The sequence below is a fragment of the Pinus tabuliformis genome, chromosome 1_2 (genome assembly GCF_031772625.1).
Source record: "Pinus tabuliformis cultivar Carrire ecotype Pingquan chromosome 1_2, CPIR1, whole genome shotgun sequence".
Classification (NCBI taxonomy): Eukaryota; Viridiplantae; Streptophyta; class Pinopsida; order Pinales; family Pinaceae; genus Pinus; species Pinus tabuliformis.
Window position 1 is genome coordinate 106,870,909 of NC_142298.1, and position 8,176 is coordinate 106,879,084.

The 8,176-nt window shown below is 34.0% G+C and overlaps 1 pseudogene; it reads right to left on the reverse strand.

The window, feature by feature from the left end:
* Positions 1 to 2,787: 2,787 nt before the first annotated feature.
* On the reverse strand, positions 2,788 to 3,666 carry LOC149204723 (oligouridylate-binding protein 1B pseudogene; annotated as a pseudogene).
* Positions 3,667 to 8,176: the final 4,510 nt, after the last annotated feature.

An 8,176-nucleotide genomic window follows, 5' to 3' on the forward strand; every position in this document is an offset into this window, starting at 1 on the left:
TTGGGTTTTCCTCTCACCTTGGAGAGGTTTTGGCCCTGGTTGATCGCCGGCCAAGAACTACAGATCTGATACATGGAACTGGTCGAATTTGAAGGATAGTCGAGTTATTTAAGAAAGAAGCTTGATCATCATTGACTCAAGGAAATAGAAGGAAGTTGAATCAAGGAGGCTTGTGACTTTGTCTTGGAGAGGTCATTGAGTCAAGGCTCTTAGCCATGGTCTTGGTATTCGTCAATTGAAGTCTCTATAAAAATAATATTTCAATTGGGTTTTCCTCTCATGTTGGAGAGGTTTTGGCCCTGGTTGATCACATATTCATTGTGTCTCTTATCTCCTCATTGTTTATGCATTGGTAGATGTTTGATGAAGAATATTTTTTTGTTAATTGTTTGTTATTGTGGATTAGTCTTGAATGTGTTTGTGTATGCAAAAGTGGTTGGCTTTGTAAACTATGAGTAGAGAAGTGTTTGATTGATGCATGCTTCCTACAATAAAATGTGTCTCTTACTTAAACAATTAAGTTAGTGGAAACATGGGTATTTGGACAATTATTTTGGAATGCATGCACCTTACAAGTACATAAACTCATATAATACATAAATATAATGGAAAGTTTTAACGTGTTGCATCATAGAAAGGATGTTGACAAAATCTGATAGCTTAAATGTAAATGATAGTTTGGAAAGGTGGGTAATAACTCTTAGTTAGTCATAGGTAGCCTAATATATTCCTTTTTTAATATGTAAATGTCCATGATGATTTTGGAAGTAGTTGGGTAGCAATTCTTACTCATGTCATAGATAGCCTAACGAGTACTTTTTTCTATCTAGAATGATAGTAGATACAAAACATTTTTGTATTGTGTGCTTCTTCAACTTTTTTTATAATACATCATGTCATAAAAACATTAAAATAAGATTCTCCCTTTGGTTCTTTCATTTGTGGTAAAATATAAATCCGACTTCTCAAAGTAGTGTTATTATGGAGGATGCCAACAATATTTTTCACTCCATAAAGGCTTTAACCTATCTTTAGCCTTTGATGAGTGTTTTTGGATGATTTTACTTTAAAAATAAAGATGCATCTACAATTTCCTCACTTGCTAATTTAGAACCAATGAAAGAAATCAAAATAATTGCTTACATTTGTTTGTAGAGTTTACCTGAAATTGATGGAACATGGTGATTACATCAAATGAGTGTGAAATTGAATTTTGAAATTTTATTAATGTCCTCAATGCTTGGAAAATGTAATGGGTTGCAATGATAAGTTAACATGTAAGGTATTTAGTGAGGCATTGCTTCTCTTCTAAGAAAAATATATCTAAACCAAGTGAAATACCAGGGACAGAGAGGATTATGTAGTGTGCAAAGCTTAGTTGTGTGGGTTTGGGGCTAAGGCATAGTTTCTCCATTTAACTGAAGTAAAATGAGAGGAAATGAGGTGATGCATACTTTGTAAATCTTAGCTATGAGGATTTTGGGTTCAAGGCTTAGTCACTTCACAATTGAAATAAAATGAGATCAAATGAGACAAGAACATTCAAATTATTAGTTATATGTAATGACATTAAAGTGAGTAAACACAAAGTATCAAAATTTGAAGTAGAATCAACCCTTATGTATGAAAATTTAGTCAAGCATTTTTTATGGCTGGATTCCCCCTCAAATATACATTTGATTAATGCAAAAGCTTATAAAACCACATCTATGTAATCAATGAGTCCCTCTTAGATGCACAAACCTTTCCCCTTGGCTTCCCATTTTCTTTGAGGTTGTGTTCCCCTACACTCCTATATGCTTACTAGGGATACTACACCCCAACATCACAGATTCTAAGATATATTATGATGGGGGCACGAGGGTTTGTGAAATTATTGTTGTCATAGGAAGGTCTTTCCTTGTTTAGTTCAACAATACAGAAGGAAAATGATCATGTATAAGGATTGATGGTTCTTTTTCAATTATGGGAAATATAAATGCCATACATTATGGTGCTTCTTGGTACAATATTACCAATTCATGGAGAAAGATCAATGGTTCCTTGGGTAGAACTATACCAATGTGTGGGTGGGACCAGGCTCATGAGATTCATTTTTTACTACCATCACAATGAACTACAACGAAATTGATTATAGAGGATTTATATTAAGGCAGAACTCATGAGATTCATTTTTTACTGCCATAAAAACGAACTACATCCAAATTGGTTATAAAATATTGCATTGTTAAAAGTTAATTTTTAGCTTTAAAGTTTGACATAATAATTATAAAACCAAATCTCATTTGTTTAAATAACATTGAAACCCATAATATTAGTATTAGATAATTAAACATTAATAAAAAATATTTATAGTTTTTTTTGGTTTAATTATATAAAATCCAAATCTAAATTTGTTTAAAATTACAACTTACAACATGGTTAGTTATTTTGTAATTTTGAAAAATAAAAAATATAATTTTTTGAAATGAGTATACAATAAGATAAGAAAATATACATTCCATACATTTTGATATATTCATAAAATATAACGTTTTTAAAATTTATAAAAAATAAATAATTATAATTAAAAAATTTAACGATCATCCAAATTAAAAATTTAATTTCTGTCATGTTTTCTTTCCGAACTTAGTTAAAATTTATAAAAAAATAAATAATTATAATTCAAAAATTTAACGATCATTGAAATTAAAAATTTAATTTCTGTCACGTTTTCTTCCCCGCCTTAGTGTATTCAAATGCATGTTGAGTAGTTGAAAAAAAAGGAAAGACCTTAACAAGTATTATTCACGGCCTTAGTGTAGTATTATTTGATGCATCTGAAGAAAATTGCATTTCAGAGTTCTATTTGTCATCACTTGGATTTCTAGAGCTTGATTTGGTTGCCCAATTACACCGAATTGTTCTACTCCCAAGAGTTTTTCCTGTCACCTGGTTTATAGCATTATCAGTATTCTGCTGATTCCTAAAGGAAACAAAACCAAATCCCCTTGATCTTCCAAACTGTTGATCCCACATAACCCTTGCATATGAACATGTTGGATATATAGAAAAGGCAGCAAAGAGAGCTGCATCTATAACCTCTGGGCTGAGATCGCCAACAAAAATATTGTAGTGACTTGTTGTGTCTTCCCTTTGCCCTCTTGCATAAGCCCAGTTGACTTTAATGGGCTGACCAAATATTTTCCTTCTATTAAGAGTTAAAATGGAGTTTGCTACTGATCTATGGTCATAGTATTCCACAAACCCATAGGATGACTTTTCTTTCTTGATAAGCTTGCATTCCTCCAATGGGCCAATACTAGAAAACACCTCTGCAAGAAGGCTTTCTGTGACATGTACACTTATGTTACCCACATATATACTGTGACATGCACTTGAATCAAACCTAGGTGGCATATTTCCAATCTGGGACAACGACACCAACATGCCGGTATGATAAAGAGATTGTTGTTGTTAAGTCATGGCCTGCTACATTAGTTGTTGTTGTTGCTTCAACCCCTGCTACAATTTTTCATCCGACTGAATAGTGACAACTTGTTGCTGGGAAATTTGCTACAACTGTGGTTGCGATACTGTATTAGAATGAATGTTGAGTAGTTGAAAAAAAGGAAAGACCATGGGCACAGTACAATCTTCTCTCTGACTATATGGAAACGGGTACATGTCGCTGGATCGATCTTTAGGGTTTCTAGATTGATTTTCGTTCTTAGAATTGATTTGCACATTTGTTTTATATTTTCACATGAAATGTTGTAGTGATTCACTACCATTTAGTGTTTCATGGTTGAATTTGGATCTCACATGAAATGTTGCAGTGATTCACTGCCAGTTAGTGTTTCATGGTTGAATTTGGATGCATTGACGGATAAGATTGAGGAAGATCTCTTTAATGGCTTTCTCACAAAACCTTTATTTGTTCGACATCTATTTTCGTTGGGCAAATTGTACCATGATGGAAGGATCATAAGCCTTGGTCTTCTTTCAAGAGCCCAATTTACCGAAGCAAATACTTGCACAGGTACCCTTTCTCTCCTTTAATTCCTTCCTCGAATTTAATCGATTCAAACAATCTACAAAGTTTTTCACCTGAAATTAAGTTATTTGGGTTTTATTTTTTCAATAATTTAACTTAAAATTAACTAGCTACACAATTACTGTATTGGAAATTAAATTTAAATTAAATATAGGTTGAAATATTATAGTAGTTTGGTAGCATACCATACAAGAAAAATTCAAAATTACAAAAACCATCAAAAACCCAACAGGGAAAACAACAAAAAAAATAACAAATAAGACTTCTTAGGGCAAGAGAAATCACAACTCCCTACCCTCCCTCATTTCAATGCAATACGAAAAGTTTTTCTTGCACTCTTTCCATTTCACAATTAAGTCTTCAAATCCTGGATAATTTCTTTTTCGTTTCCAACCAACAAAATATCAACCACTCTCTATGGGGAGTGAAGTGAAAGGATGCACCTAAGTTAATCAACCATGCCTCATGATCTGAAGAAGCCAAGTACACATCCCCACCTTCATCTGAGGTAGCTTTTGCCTCTACAGAAGGAGCACCATCAGATCCCTTTCCTTTTTCAAGAGCTTTAGATTTACAGTCCCTTTTGTAGTGCCCTTCCTTTTTGCATTTCCAGCACACCACCTTTTATAGGTTTTCCTGGAGATTTAGATCTCCCTCTAGATTTAGATCTCCCACTCGATGACTTATTTTTCCTTTTGTTCTAGGACCGTCCTCATACAAAAAAGGCATCACCATTCTGGCTCTCCATATTTTTCCGTCTCATCTCCTCCGTCAGCAAGGATGAGACTATTTCATCAAACTGCAAGGTAGTTTCATTGCTACCTATTGCAATAACCAGACTATCCCATGAATCTGGTAGAGAACACAACAAAATAATGCACTTATCTTCATCTGAAATTTTGATATCAACAAATGATAACTAACTTACCACAATATTAAACGCATTCAAATGCTCTGCCACCGAGTCTCCATCTTTCATCCTCAGGTTATACAGCTTTTTCCGTAGGAACAATTTATTCACCAGAGACTTAGATTGGTACAAAGTACCTAACTTGTCCCACAAAGCCTTCATCGTAGCTTCCCCTGATACATTCATCAATACTGAATCTGAGATGCACAATCGTATTGTGCTCTTTGCCTTTCGATCCAACTTCTTCCATTCTTCATCAGACACTCTCATTGGTTTAGTACCTGGATCTACCACTATCCACTGATATTTATCCACCAAGAGATCCTCCATCTTGAGTTTCCAAAACTCAAAACTCTGACCATTAAATTTCTTGATCTCTATCTTTCCACTACTCGCCATCTTCTTTCACCACCAAAATCGATCCCGTAGATCTCCCACTTAACGGGGTCTACCACAGGCCCGAGCAAAACCCCTCAACAACAAAGGCATCCCTTGAAGCCAAAAAAACTCTGATACCAAATGCAGGTTTTAACCTTGTACAGAAATTACCTACATACGAATTCTAAAACATATAAAATAAACAATGCAAGAGCATAACACATAAAACACATATACACAGAGATTTCCCCTCGATCCCAAAACCAGGACTACCAGCTTAATTTTTCATTATGTTCCTTTCAATGTTACAATACATATTTATACATGTCGAAGCATCAAATACCATGGACTGAAAAGCCATTACATCCAAAACAATGGACCGAAAACCATCGCGTCCAAAACCATGTGCGAAAAGCATGCACAAAACCTCTAAGAGTGGGGTTACCTGCACCCCTCAAACCCCCTGTCACCCCCCCCCCCCACTACGTAATTGGTGCAATGAAGGGGCGGCTCCGCCCCCCTTCTAACCCCCCGGTTAACTACGTGGGCTAGTCATGGAAAGAATATAACACAACCCAACATACCCTGGCCAAGTAAGGGTTCTTTAAATAACCTTCTAGCTTGGTTCCTTTTTGTTCCATCTAAGCTACGCAAAGTCTCATGAATTTACATTGAACAATGTAAGAATCTAGTCTTCTCCAGAAACAATCAAGCCAACTCTTTCATTTTGCAAATTACCTACCAATTCTGGACATATTGTTTGAAATTTCTATGTTGAAGTTGTTGTATTTAGGTAAGTGATGCAGAATGCACACTTACAGTTCTATTGTTCACCTACTAGAGCAGTGAAAATTATAGGCAAACTTGGAAGGGTTGGAGATGACTGTTCCAACCATACTCTTATTGGCTTGCAATACATATATTTATAACATATAGCTAAAATACTATTGTTCACCTATTCGGCTAGTGCATATGGTAGGGAAACTATTAAATGTTGGACTTCACTGCCTCAAGTTCACACACCAACGCTAAATATGCAATGTATTGTATGAATCCTTAGATATGTTTGAGATTGCAAGCTAACTACTTAAATAAATGCATGTATAAAACTTCTATATTAGCAAAATAACCATCAATATTTTTTTCTAGCATTTTGGGTTGAATTCACAATAGTCTGCTAAAAAGTGTCATCTTAATGTCTAGAAATTGGGATATATAAATGTGAGATATATACTCTACATCTTTGGGTTATCTCCTTTTCAAATCTGAGCTTTTTTAGGCTACATGTTAATTGTTTGAGCTTTTAACTTTGAAGAAATTCCTGAATGGACTTCGTAAATACTCAAATGAATGGACTTCGTAAGGCAGTGATACCATAAATTGTGTTATTTCAAAGATTTGACATCCATATTTTCACAAAATACAATGTCCTTAATAAATACTTATATGTATAGATACTTATGTTTAGGATTATATATGTGTTGGAATCCTGATGCTGACAAGCTTTGACTAACTTTTTTCATCAATTGTTCATAGAATATGCAAAAGATTTCATTGTCAAAATGTGGAAAAAATTACATTTCTCCTGATTTATTTTTTTATTGCTCATGACAAGATAATCATGTTGCAGGAATAAGGTACCCTATAGTCTGTTTCAATTTGGGAATATTTTTTTCCTCCCATTTTTTTACAAGGACGTAGATTTTATTTTCACGTTAATGGCTTTTGCATGTATCTTATCTAGCCCCAAATGCTGGTAATGGAGCAAATCATGAGAAGTCGTCTTGTACATAGACTATCAAAGGTTAATGTTATAATACCACTTCCACCTAGTATCAGAAAAAGTTTAATGGTAAGTGAAATAAAGAAGAGTTATTTAACGGCAGGGTTGAAAGGGCAACCTCGTGTCTTAGTTCTAAGTAATTTATTTTCATTTCTTAGTTGTAAGTCGTCTATTTTTTAGATTTACCAGATCAATTATGTCACTAATCCAATATGCATGGCTTGTATTTCTCACCCGATGTTAGTTACTTGACGTGGTTGATATAACATTCAATTCTATGCCACTTTTATTTTAAGTCAAAGATTTCAATGATTAAAAGGATGTTCATATTTTTATTGGTTTACTTGGAGCTTGATTTTAAAAAGTTTTGTAAATTCCACGTGGATGTTATTTTTTTAGGGTGAACTCTTTGCACTAGTAAGGTCATATGAGTCCTAGAACATAGGCATACAACAAGCACATCTTTGGCCTTTGTTGTATATCTGTTATTCTTTATATCATTGATGGATGGTTATTGATGATGTAAAACATAGGATGGGAAGGTCCTGCCAATTGTTTTGACAAAACAAAATAAAATGGAGTGGTAGAATTGTGTTTTAAAGGGTGAGCTAGAAATCAGTACTTGAAAGGTATAACTTGATAATGTCAAGCTATCTGATTTGGATCTAGAGACACAACAGACCGTGGAAAAAAATGATGGTATTGATGAGTCTTCCTGGGAAATAATCTCTAACTGTAAGACCATTGCCCCAATTTCAGTTATCTACAATGGAAATAATGACTCTAGCTTTATTTGTATGAATAACAACTTTGGCCATTGTCCTATTCATTTCCTATGAATAATTTTGATTTTCAAACTCCAACTAGTTTGTTGTAAATTAATTAAAGCTTTGATGACACACTTATAGTTTTCAAAGCTCTTTTCTAAATCTATTTTCTTGAGAAATTTTTTCTTTTTTCTTTAGGTATTGTAGATTGCTACTGTGTGACATATGCTATGATATAATTGGTTGGATAATTAGACATAAATGTTGTACAACATAGCCTTTTTTAAATCTAAAGAAATAGT